This window comes from Pseudopipra pipra, chromosome 3, assembly GCF_036250125.1.
Source record: "Pseudopipra pipra isolate bDixPip1 chromosome 3, bDixPip1.hap1, whole genome shotgun sequence".
In the NCBI taxonomy this organism is placed as follows: domain Eukaryota; kingdom Metazoa; phylum Chordata; class Aves; order Passeriformes; family Pipridae; genus Pseudopipra; species Pseudopipra pipra.
In genome coordinates, this window is record NC_087551.1 from 84,162,237 (window position 1) to 84,174,561 (window position 12,325).

General features: G+C 38.6%; 1 long non-coding RNA gene across 1 annotated transcript; it reads right to left on the bottom strand.

Annotated features, from left to right (window-relative positions):
• Positions 1-5,318: 5,318 nt before the first annotated feature.
• Positions 5,319-7,358, bottom strand: LOC135411926 (uncharacterized). The gene is made up of 2 exons (XR_010429390.1): positions 7,164-7,358; positions 5,319-5,599 (listed from the first exon to the last, which is right to left on the bottom strand). It is a non-coding gene; the product is annotated as an uncharacterized LOC135411926 (long non-coding RNA).
• Between the last annotated feature and the right edge of the window lie 4,967 nt (positions 7,359-12,325).

Genomic DNA, 12,325 nt, shown 5'->3' on the forward strand with positions numbered 1-12,325 from the left:
CCAAACAGTACTAATGGTGTGTTCCAATGTCCCATCTGATAAATTTCAAAATTAGAGACAATGTTTATACATCAGGCAAATTGAAAAGAGGAACTGGGACATAGACTGCATAAAAACTTTGTTGAAAATAAATAGTTTTGACTCTGACTTCAAATCTAGAATTTTCTATGTTAATAACGTCAAGTGGACAGAAGGAGGACAGGCTATGCCTGTAGATTCTCCAAAGGTGTTTTTTTTGCAGTGGTACATATGGGCATGGGGTAGGACAAAAAAAATGCCTGCTGTGGAAGGATCCTAGGAGACAGGTAAAACAGAAAAGGGAATGAAGGATGCAAGAACCTTCTGATCTGCGAAGGAAAGGAGCATACTGAGACCTATGTGACATTTTGGGGAAGTTTTCAAAATATGGGAAGTGGAAAAAGGGCAAGAAGAGAGCATTGAGACGGAGCTCCTGATGCTTATTAGTGCTCTCAATCCCAGCAGCTATGAGGTATGAGGTACAACAAGTGCTAAAATGCTGTTAACAGGAGCAGCAGTACAACCATGGCACTGCACTGACAACACTGACATGGAAAGTTAACAGCTCTAGCTGTGGGATAAGACTTGAATGTTCATCTGCTCAAGTATTCAGTGACTTTCACTGTTTCATATCAGACTGTCAAGATTGTGGATGCAGAAATCAAGTTAGCCATTCTGGCAAAGCTAATTAAAGAGTTGCAAACCTCTTGGTAATTGCATTTGTTTTAGATTTGGAAACAGCTGAAGAAAGTTTGTATATCACAAATGTTTTCTACACACTAATTCACTAATTATTATTGAGCTGGGAAGATTGCCAATAAAAGAAAAAGCAGCAATTTCAACAGCTGAAAGCAGACTTATGTAGTTCATGCCCCAGTTTGCTGTTGTTGTTGTTGTAGTGCTGAATGTCATATTGGCATGTTTTTTTTGTAAAGGGACTGAATATATTCCAGGGTCAACTCCCTGGAAATTTTGTTGAACATGGCCAACTGGTTAAGCAAAGAGCAACTCTTATTCTAGGAAAAATTAGATCAGATAATTTTCTTAGTACCTTGTCTTCACATTATTGGTACCTTGGTACTTTGTCCTTTTTCCTAAAAAGGAAAAGAGGACAGGGATCAAACTGCATGATTACCAGTTGCAACATTCAATGTCAAGACTGAAAATCAGGAATTTTATTTTTTAATGAACAAAATAAAATAAACTATTAAAATTATATAAAATATTTCCAGCCTAGATGTTACTTGCTTGTAAATATCAAAGTGCTAAATGCTTGACTTGATAGCAAGAGGCTGAATTTTCCTGATAAAACAAAAACCCCACAAACAAACAAACAAACAAAAATCTCCTGCCCCCATAACAGCTGAATGATATTGTCTGAACTTCCATATTCTATTCTGAGAAGGCAACTAACACAAAACAAGATTTTAAATCAAATAAAATTGAAATAAGTTTTGCTCTGTTTGAATCCTACAGCAAATATATTCTTTGTTTATTCTATTAAAATCCGAATGGTTCTTAAAATATGACAAATCATAGACCCAAACCTCTTGTCAAAGAATTTACACTTTGCAAAAAGAAGTGGAAAAAGCAAAGTAAGGATTGAGTCTCTCATCTCCTCCTCTTTATGGCTAATTTTCCTGCTGCAACATCCTATAAAAAGTACATTTTTCAGGGAAAAAGGAGAGCAGATGGTTCAGCAAGACCAGTACCTTGCACAAAAGGAATTTTTCCATCTACAGAAAAAGACAATAGACTAGAGACTTGAGATGATGGTGAAAAATTCAAATTGTCAATATGACTTTCACTAGAACTTAATAAGATCCTGCAGTCAGCAACAAAACAATGTGATCAATGCTAGGATTCAAAGACTAAAAATATCATGGTCTGATCAAGAGAATATTGATAGCTGGATTTTGAATAGCTGGGAAAGGGAATTATATGTGCATTAGCACAGAGAAAACACAATCTTATCAAATGCAGCCAATGTAAAATATTTGTTTGCTTTTTGTCCTCTTCTCGCATTAAACAATTTCATCATATTTTCTCAATCATCAGAAAAGTTCTAATCAAGACTGACAGAAAAGCTAATTTCTGTAGAGTCAACAGGGCCAAAACAGAATAATGCATGACTTGTACTTGTTCCATACAGGAAAAATTAAAGAAAAGAAGGATGATTTTCTTTATAACTCTCTAAAACAGCTGTGGAATGAATGAATTGTATCCTTGCCATAGCAGCCTAGGAAAGTTCAAACTTACAGAAAAGTTCTCTTAATTCTGCAGGTTTTAGTGTAATTTACATAGGTTTTTTTTTCTTTTTCTCTTTTCTTTTTTTTTTTTGAAGAAAACTATATTCTCTTCTTATTTTGTGTGAGATACAAAAAATAACACTGTACTTACAGATAATAAAATAATAAGACAGATAAGGCCCACAAATGTCACAGTTAGCAAATAGTAACATCACTATTATTTTCAAGACATCACAGTGTAAGCATGCATTTATTTACTGGATCCTGAATACTGGCTGATACTGACAGTAATTAATTAATCAGCCATATTGCTTGCAATAAAGAGATCAGTGCAAAAGTAAATACCTCCATTACAACTTCATATGCATATGCTTATTCAGAAAAGACATAAATCAATATAGATAAGAATTCAGCACTAATGGGCCAGAATTTTATCCTTTGGAGTTAAGATCCTCCCTTATGGAAATCTAACCTAAAAGCAACCTGACAAAACATCAAAGACTTGCTTTGAGCAGGAGGCTGGAGAGATGACCTCCTGACATCCTAAATTATCCTGTGTTTCTGTGATTCTAACTGCCCTACATATATACATATTTTCAGAAAATCACAATCTCAGCAATTATGAACATTGATATAAGCTGCCTCAAAAGATGTTGGGTTAGAGACATGATATTGTTTTGTTGATGCATTCAACCAAAATCTAAAGGGAGCTCAGGGGCCTTCAAGTAGGTCAGAATACTTGATTCTCTTCCCACTGCCCTCCTTCTGCATCATTCTGAAGTACAGCTACTTTGATCCTATCTTACATCTTTGATTTTTCTGAATAATAAACACAACTTTGAAAAACACCCTCTATAGAAAAACTTGATGCTGTTGTACATAACATTTCATCCCTCCAAAAATGATCAATTCTATTTCATTTGAAATAACTAATTCCAAATAATTGTATCAATATCCTTTAATACTGGGATTTCTATAGGCCCCAGTAACAAGCAGCAACAAACATTTCAGCAGGAGCGCCACCAGTGCCATTTGCAGAGGCATATATGGTTCTAGATAATCCTTTCTGGCATCTTCCTGCAAAATAAATAGCTAACAAAGTTAATTAGAAAATTAAGTTCTCAAGTAATTTAATACTTAATTTTTACAAAACACAATTTTTTGAGAAAAAAACCTCTTTAATTCAAGTCTCTTTCTATGTGAGTCTATGAAGCAATATGCTTAATTTGATGCTATTGCTCTGTTCTTCCATAACTTTTGAAAGCCACACCTTTTACAGGCTTAAATCACTAGAAAAGTATTGATTTAGGAAGGTGTTTGTGGGCACTAATCAGTATGGAGAGATGGCAGTAGTTTCTCATCCCTTCTCTGTCCCTTAGATCACAGTTAACCCTTTAAAGCAGGATGACAGAGTACAGTTGCTAACTTTCCTGGAACAGACCTACAACTCTTCTATTGGTCAGACTAAACTCCATGTCTCCTAACCACAAATCAGCACTGTCCGAGGACCTTGCTGACCATGGCTGACTACAGGTGTTAATGCTTGCCTGGTTAACAACACCCCTGTTCATACAGCCAGTCCTTACCCGTGAAAGGGAAAAAAGGCATGAAACAGCTCCCAGGTATGAGTGCTGCCCTTGCAGAGAAGAGGGAGCATCAATGTTGGGGAAAGAAAGGTCAGGAAAAATACAGAGCTGATACATTGGATGAAGTTTACTTTTGGGCCTCAAATTTTATGACAGAAGCTTTCAAAATGTGTGTTCTGAAATGCTGTATAAATGATCAATCTGGATTGAAGACATATTCCACCTCTGCTGTACATTTTTACAAATTCCATTTACTGCAAAACATGTAAGTTTTGTTCCTCTTTCTGGATTGTGATACCACACAGTGTGCCTCTGAAGTGCTCAGTACACAGAGCAGCGGGTCACCATTCCTTAGGCTGTTTCATTCTCTCCTACATAATTTCCCAAAGAAGTGGGAAGAAATTCACTCTTTTTACTCTGCTGACATTTAGAAAGTTGATGTCACATTAGTTTTCACATATTTTCAAGTTAATTCATGCTGAGTGAACCTTTTATCTTTAAAATTGTTAAAGGTGCAACATAGGCTACATGAATCCAAAGGAACAGCACTTGATGACTCCTAAATTGCCTATATTTAAAAGTTTCAAAGTAATATTCCAAGACACTTCCCAAATTCACATGATAGTTTTCAATTACTACTGTTGAATCCAATTTTCACCTCATATAAGAGGCAGTTTGATACAGTAGGGTAGAACTAAGTCTCAAGAGGCAGAAGAAGTACATTTTTTTCCTCCACAAGTAAAACAGAACTCTAAAAAATGTAAATTAATTTACTTCATAGTAATCCCATGCTATATCCTTTTGTTCTATAAAATGTTCTACTTTCCTTTAAAAATCACAGAATTATAAAATTGCTTAAAATACACGAAATAAGCTGAATTTTATAGCATTTGAAAGTTAAACAAATTAAATTTTTTCAGAAGGTACCCCCTTCCTCAGTCCCTTCCACTTTGCTGTGAAAAATAATCTTTCTTTGGCAACACTGTTATAAATTCTATCAAAAGATGTTTAGTGCTCCGACAGACTTAGGCTTCAGCTTGTGTTCTCTTTCAAGGGGCCTCCCCATGTGCTCTTGCCTTTGTGCTGGAACATGTTGTGAGCACTGACTTAAAAGGTTAAAGTGCTGCTGTGAATAATCAATGCCACCCCCAGAATCTGGGGGCTCCTGGTAGCTGAGGCAGGGAGCCAGGCGTGCCATTCTCCACATGAGTTAAAAAAAAGTAATAATAGTCACAGAATGCTTGTGTTGGAAGGGACCTTTAAAGGCTATCTAGTCCAACCTCCCTGCACCTAGCAGGGACGACTTCCACTAAATCAAGTTGCTCAGAGCACCATCCAACCTGACCTTGAATGGGGCATTACTGTGGTTCAATCCCAGCCGGACACCAAGGACCATGAAGTCACTTGCTCACTCCCCCTCCAGCTGGATCAGGGTAAAAAGGGTAAAAGCCAGAAAACTCATGGGTTGAGATAAAGGCAGTTTAATAGGGAAAGAAAAAGACACACACACGAGCAAAGGAAAACAAGGAGTTCATTCAGTGCTTTCCATGGTCAGACAGGAGTTCAGCCATTTCCAGGAGAGCAGGACCCCATCACACAGTTCCTTAGGAAGACAAACACCATCACTCCAAATGTCGCTCTCTTCCTCCTTCTTCCCCCCACCTACCTGGTCAGTCCAGGTCTGCTGTCCCAAATGTGTCTCCTCCCAGCTTCCCAAGCACCCTCAGTCCCCTCGCCAGCATGGTGCTATAAAAAGCAGAAAAGGCTTTGACTCTGTGTAAGCCCTGTTCAGCAATAACAAAAACATCCCTATACAATTATCACTACATCTCTGTATTATCATCACTGTATTCAGCATAAATCCAAAACGCAGCCCTGTTTTAGCCACTCTGAAGAAAATTAGCTCTACCTCAGCCCAAACCAGCAGAGGCATCTACCAGCTCTCTCTGGGCAACATGTTCCAGTGTTTCACCACCCTCATCATAAAAAATTTCTTCCTTATACCTAATCTATCCTCCTTTAGTTTAAAAGCATTATCCCGTGTTCTATCACTGCCCTGTTAAAAAGTCTGTCCTCATCTCTCTTACAAGCCCCCTTTAAGTACTGAAAGGCCAAAGGAGCCTTTATAATCTTCAGCAGCGCCTCCACGAGCTCCTCCACCATAAAACGATGGTTTAATTTTTGTAACATATGGTCTGCCTCAAGCAGCAGTGGTCAAAACATCAAATATAAGGGGAACTTGCTGTTTCATTTATGTGACCTGAGAAAGGCAGTGAAAACAAAATTACATTTGACTGAGCAGAGGATAATAAGATCTTTGAGTTACAAGTGGAGTGGGAATTCTCTATGCTCTGTCCTGATAAGGGCAATTAGAGAGGCATTATCACAATAAAACCAAGTGTTCTCCAATAATCAGGTGCAATTCTAGTGAATGTCTTGGTGCTGGCAGATCATAGTCCAAAGAAGGCAGAGGCAGATAAGCTAGTGTCTGAGCATCACTGGAATAAAGATTTTCTTTAGAAAAGGAGAATTTGAACAAGAAAATGAACCTTAGGAGATAATTTAGAAAAATAATTAGCTAGTTAGGACTAGGAAAAAAATTGACCAAATATGGAAATAATTATGAAAGATATATATAAATAAAAATGTTCATAAAATAGAAGTCTTTCATTAAGCAGTATCTTCAGCCATGAGATAGGCCATGCTTCTGCAGTACTGTGGTGCATGGAGTGCCAAACACTTTGAGCTGTCCAAGAAACAGTTCCTTCCTGGTCAGAAAGCCTTCTTTCTGCATTAATTTTCTTTTTGAAAGAATATGTTAATTTTTACAGTTATCTTGAATAGAGGCATGGAACTCATTTTTGAATGACACTTAGTGGAAGTTGTATGGCCATGGAAGGGGGGGTTGGAACTAGGTGATCTTTGAGGTCTATTTCAACCCAAACCATTCTATAATTCTATGACTCTATGGTATATGGAAAAATAAAATGCTTAAACTGTTGATAATGCTTTCCCAGGTGGTTTACAGAAACCATGCAGGCTACCAGAGCATTTTTGGTATCAAGATACCAAAACTAGAGACATTTTTTGCCTTCTGTTACAGCTGTACAAAAACTGGCAGATGATTTCTGCCCAAATTAGCATGCCAATAAAGGATTGTCAAATTACCTCTTTCATCACCTCCCTATTCATCTTCATAGCTTCAGTGGAATTATGGTTCTTGCACACTGCACAATGCACATATGTCTCTCAAGGCACAGGACACTCGTCTTCTCTGGGAGAAAAAATAATGCCTTAGGGATCCACATACTGTTTATACAAGCTTTGAAGTTGCTTGCCACCTTTTGCAAGATTATAGCTTTGCCATCCACGTGGTTTTCTATGGCAGTGCAATTACTCCTTTAGTTGTGCAGTTGTGTTTATAGCTGTCCTCCCAGCCCCTTCTTCAATGAAATTGAGACTCTTCCATGAACAAGAGTTCCTCTTCCTTTCCTCACCCTGTAACTCCTGCATGAGAGAGGACAGGAGTAAAAAGTCAGATCTGAGTTTCCAAAAGTTCTTAATTTTCAGACTCAAGATCCAACTCTGACTTCTGTGTCAGAAATATTCACATTTCATACTCTTTGCATACTTTTTGCAACCAAACCTATTCTTTTGCATATTAATCACATAAAAGCCGTACGTGTAGTGGAAGGACTAACTGTAAATTTGAAAGGAGAAAGGCCTCTGAAGACAGGCCGATTGCTGCTGCACTTACTGACAGTGGAAAACAGAATAAAATAGGTCAGTACTTTGCATAAAAAAACATACCTCCTGCTCAAGGTGAAAAAGTTCAGCTCAAGTATTTAATGAAGCAATTTCTTTATTGATATTAGTCCTAATCAGTAAACAGGAATAGATTCACTGTACTAACGAACAGTGAAGATAACTGTTGTCTTGAGGAAAGATGCCAAAACTTAATTCAAAAGACAAGGGCACAAAGAAATTAAATAAGAAGGCGAAAATTCAGAGGAATATAAAAATTGGCATGAAAGGTGATTTTCAAGTGGTTAGCAAGTCAAAATGGGAGCTTCTGGGAACCAAATCTGACTCCTGTAAAGCAAAAAAACCTCCCAACATTAAGAAAAATAACAAATATGGATTCAATCAACAAGATCAACAGGAATTGAAAAGGTAATAAATAAGACATCAAGAGAAAACAAGGTAGACTTCACATTTTCAGAAGCAGAAAACCTTTCAATAAATAAATTATTCAGATGGGCTACCAGGAAAAAGAATAATTTCAGAGAAGCTAGAAGTATAACCTGCAAAGTTCTTGCTCCTTCTGACTAATTCCTTATTAGTTCAAAAGCCCCATTGATTTAAATTAGTGGTTTTCTAAGGAAATCCAGTGTGAAGGTCTATACAAGGTGATTATCCTGAGCTAGTCCTAATAATTTTCTTTCTTCTGTCTTCTGTGTTTCGTAGAAGAGAATGACAGGAAAACATTTATGTAAAGAATACACAGTCATTGCCTGATTAAATATTTGTGTTTCTGCACCCAAGTTCTGCATCATTGCTATAGGCTTTGATAATTAGAAAATGAATAGAAAAACATAGGTGAGCATTATGTTAACCTAGGAAGGTCTTTTATCTGAGTGTTGTCTAATGGTATAACCCTATAACATCAAACAAGTGTTCTACTCTGGTCTTATTCTTAAGGTGCAGATTACTTAGCAGCAGTTTATTGAGATGCAATCAATGTATATGAGTCAGATTTGAGGAAAATATTTAATAACATTTGTCTAAAAGTTAAGATTTTATTAACATCAACATTAATCAAACTGTTAAACTGAAAGTGTACTAGCGCCAATCTTTTACATCAGGACATAAATAATGGAATAACTATGAAATATTTTTATTATTAAATGATCAATCATTATTACTGTTGCTCTTAACAATCCCTCCTGAAGAGATTTTTATTGTTTTGTTTTCAATAAGAAAAAATCACAAGTATATAATATGCATCAAACTCTCTCCTCTCTCCCCAGAAAAAATAAAACCAAAGTCACAGCACAACAATATATGAATAAAACTTCTGTGAACATTTTGAAAAAGCTTCAAAAGTCTATTAAAGGCTCTTAGTATGGTATTGCTAATAATGAACTCTACCCTAAACATAATAGGGAAGATCAAAAAATAAAGGTGGAAGCTAAAAGAAGGAAAAGCTATTACTGTAGTGCAAAGAAGCAAGAAGAAATGTGTGGGTTTGTTATGCAAGGGGTATTCTAAATGAAAGAAGAAAAGGCTTGTATTTTATTCAAGATGAAAAAGGTCTCGCAGCAAGGGGTTGAGAACTGTAACTGCAACAGTGGGAGAAGAGGATGAACTGCTGTGAAACGAAACAGGACCTCAAATTATGTTGAGGTCAAAGTCTCACATTTGGCAGTATGACCCAGCTTCATAATTATTTTCATGACACCCACTAAAACCTCACAAAATAATGATAAACCCTATTATCACTAGCCATTTTAATTATTAATCTGGTGGCAATTTTGGGCTGCTTTTTCTTTCATGCTCCATTCATAATTTAAACAATGTTCTTACCCTTGTGGCAATTAATTTTAATTAAAAAATAATCACAGAATCACAGAATATGCTGAGTTGGAAGGGACCCACAAGGATCATCGAGTCCAACCCTTAGCCCTGCACAGGATCATCCATGTGCCTGAGCATCATCTAAAGACTTCTCGAACTCTGGCAGGCTTTGTGTTTGACCACTTCCCTGGGGAGCCTGTTACAGTCCCCCACCACCCTCTGGGTGAAGAACCTTTCTCTAGTATCCAACCTAAGCTTCCCCTGACACAGCTTTAGGCCCCCTCCTCTTTCCCTCAGAAGCAAGTTGCAGACTGCAACAAGGTTTCCCTTCAGTCTCCTCTTCTCCAGGTTGAACAGACCAAGTGACCTCAGCCACTCCTCATACAGCTTCCCCTCAAGGCCCTTCACCATTTTTGTTGCCCTCCTTTGGGTACTCTCTAATAGCTGAATACTTTTATATTGTGGTGCCCAAAACTGCACACAATATTCAAGGTGAGGCCGCACCAGTGCAGAGCAGAGCGGGACAATCCCGTCCCTTGCTTGGCTGGTGATGCTTTGCCTGATGTCCCCCAGGACAGTTGGCCCTCCTGGCTGCCAGGGCACTGATGACTCATATTTAACCTGCTGTTGACAGGGACCGCTAAGTCCCTTTCTGTGGCACTGCTTTCCAGCATCTCCTTCCCCAGTCTGTACAAATATCCAGGGTTACCCCATCCCAGCTGCAGAATCTGGTACTTCCCCTTGTTGAACTTCATATGAATGGTGATTGCCCAATCTTATAATTTGTCAAGGTGTCTCCCTGCCTTCCAGGGAGTAAACAGCTCCCCAGTTTTGGGTCATCTGCAAACTTGCTTAGTATCGCTTCCAGTCCCGTGTTCAAGCCATTTAGGAAGATGTTGAAGAGCACAGAGCCTAAGATGGAGCCCTGTGTAACCCGACCAGTGACAGATCACCACTTCGATATTACCCCATTCACTATTATCCTCTGTGCTCGACCCATGAGCCAATTGCTCACCCACCACATGATGTGTTTATCCAGCTGTGTGCTGGACATTTTGTCCAGAAGGATCCTGTGAGAGACAGTATTGAAAGCTTTACTGAAATCCAAAAAGATTATATCAAGTTCCCTTGATCAGCTAGGTGGGTTACCTTGTCATAAAAGGAAATCAGATTGGATTAGCAGGACTTTCCTCTCATGAAGCTGTGCTGGCTGTGACCAATGACTGCATTGTCTTTCAGGTGTTTCTCAGTACTTTCCAGAATAATCTTCTCTATAACTTTTCCGGGTATTGAAGTGAGACTGACAGGCCTATAGTTTCCAAGGTCCTCCTTTTTGCCCTTCTTGAAAATCGGGACAATGTTCACCAGCTTCCAGTCAGCTGTGACCTCTCCAGAATCTCAAGACCACTGAAAAGTCATCAAGAGTCTTTATGATGACATCAGCCACCTCTTTGAGGATTCTGGGATGAATCCCATCAGGCCCTATAGATTTGTAGGGATCCAGCTGAAGCATCAGATCCTGCACCATTCCAGGGTTGACTGGGAGTTGATCATTCTCACAGTCATGGTCCTCCAGCTCAGGGCATTGAGACCCCCTTGGTGCATCATCTGTATTGAAGACATAGACAAAGAACATGCCAAACACCTCTGCCTTGTTTCTGTCCCTGTTTGTGAGGTGACCATCCTCCTCAGGCCAATGATATTTCTATACTGCCTATTACTATTAATATATTTGAAAAAACTCTTTTTATTGTCCCCCACATTTCTAGCCAGCTTCAACTCCAGTTGGCTGCACAAATTTTCTCCCTACTGTAGCAAGCAACATCTCTGAATTCTTCCCGTGTCATTTGACCTTGCTTCCACTGGGCATATACCCTTCCTTTTTTTCCTTGTTTCCAAGAGAAGATCCCTGTTCAACCAAGCCAGCCTTCTACCTCGCCTATTTGACTTCTGACATTTGGGAATTGCCTGCTCCTGTGCCCTTGGGAGGTGACGTTTGAAAAGTGACCAGCACTGATAGACCCTAGCATTTGCAAAAACATTTTCCTAGAGGACCTTAATTGTTAATGCCCTGAGCAGCCACAAGTCTGCTTTCCTCATGTCCAGAGTTGAGGTTTTGCTGGCACTTTTCCTCCTGTTACCAGAGATTTTAAACTTGGTTACTTTGTGGTCACTGTGGCCAAGACAGCCACCAACGTCCAGTTGGCTCATGAGGTTCACTCTGCTGACAAGCAGCAAATCAGGGAGGACATCTTTCTAAGCTGGCTCCCTTAGGACCTGTTCCATAAAGTTGTCATGAAACATACTATTCATTTGTTTTAACTCATAAAGTTTTATCTAATTTTTTAGAATTACAATCCCAATTGCAATCCCAGAGCAAGCAAAAGTCATATAGAACCAGTTCAATGGGTTGTGTGAAGCAGACAGCGTTCTCTGCTTCCAATGCAGCTTGTCATAAATAAATCACATACACATGTACCATGAAAAACCTGTCAGAGTTCACAAAGGAGCCTCCTCTCACTAATGGAAGTCTCAAACCTCAGCTGACCTCAATGCAGAGGTGTAAAGGTTTTTGCAAAGGTGTTCTTATCATGATGAGATTTGAAAGTAGATGAAAACAAACAACTTTTGCCTGAAAATCCTAGATTTGTGCTATGATTTTACTACCTTTCTTCCTACAAGAAGGAACTTCTGAGAATACAGGAGAGCAAGAGACAGTCCCTAATTGATTCTGGCATAACCTTTAGGTAACATATCTTGGGAGTAGTCACATTTCCTCTCCTTTTACGTGTAAAATCTGTTTCCTAGGTTTACAGATAACTTTCCAATGGTTTAACATTACAACTGGAAGATGACTGACTCTCAAATATGTTACACACCTATGCTTACTGTGAA